We start from the raw sequence: 618 nt of genomic DNA on the forward strand, positions 1-618 counted from the left end.
AGCTACACACCTTTACCTGCTGCAACATTAGGGACACGTTTAGAGGAAACCTTTGACCCCACAGAGTGCACATGAAACGTTTCCTGTGTCGTACCTGACTCCGTGCCTTTTTGATGGAGGAGATTTTGTAGAGGAAGGAGTCTTTTGATTGGGTGTTGTAGTAGTTGGGGGCGACGAGGAGGGCCTTCTGGAGGTCGGGGTCATTGTTGTTGATGGGGCACGGACCTCCAGGTCTGCAACTGGCGCTGGCCCCCGCCACCTCCAGCGCTGCAGGGGGAGGGGAAGACCGTCACCTCTGACCTTAGAGTGGCGTTTGTCTGCAACACTCGCTTCACTAGAGTTTGTGCTGATAGATTTTAGTCTGCAGGACGTCTGAGTTTGTACTTTACCACTTTCTACTACAGTACATTTCTCTGACAGAGTTAGCCGCTTTAAAGATTAAACCATAACAGTTCAGAAAATCGTCAGTCGTCTTCAAAATAAAGTATTTCAGTCAGGGGAAGTTTTGCTGCTTGGCAGATTCTAACTGACTCCACTTCTGGCAGCTGCAGTGATCACAAACGCAAACCCTCGTCTCCTTTTCACACGTCGATCGCTTCACTAAACATTTAACACGAG

General features: G+C 49.0%; 1 long non-coding RNA gene across 1 annotated transcript in view; it reads right to left on the reverse strand.

The window, feature by feature from the left end:
- Positions 1–612, reverse strand: part of LOC123964644 — a 980-nt gene extending 368 nt beyond the window's left edge. The window contains exon 1 of the long non-coding RNA XR_006823499.1: positions 95–612. This is a non-coding gene — a long non-coding RNA (uncharacterized LOC123964644). The remainder of the gene's footprint in view (positions 1–94) is intronic.
- Positions 613–618: the final 6 nt, after the last annotated feature.

Source organism: Micropterus dolomieu, unplaced genomic scaffold, assembly GCF_021292245.1.
Source record: "Micropterus dolomieu isolate WLL.071019.BEF.003 ecotype Adirondacks unplaced genomic scaffold, ASM2129224v1 contig_4249, whole genome shotgun sequence".
NCBI classification, from domain to species: Eukaryota; Metazoa; Chordata; class Actinopteri; order Centrarchiformes; family Centrarchidae; genus Micropterus; species Micropterus dolomieu.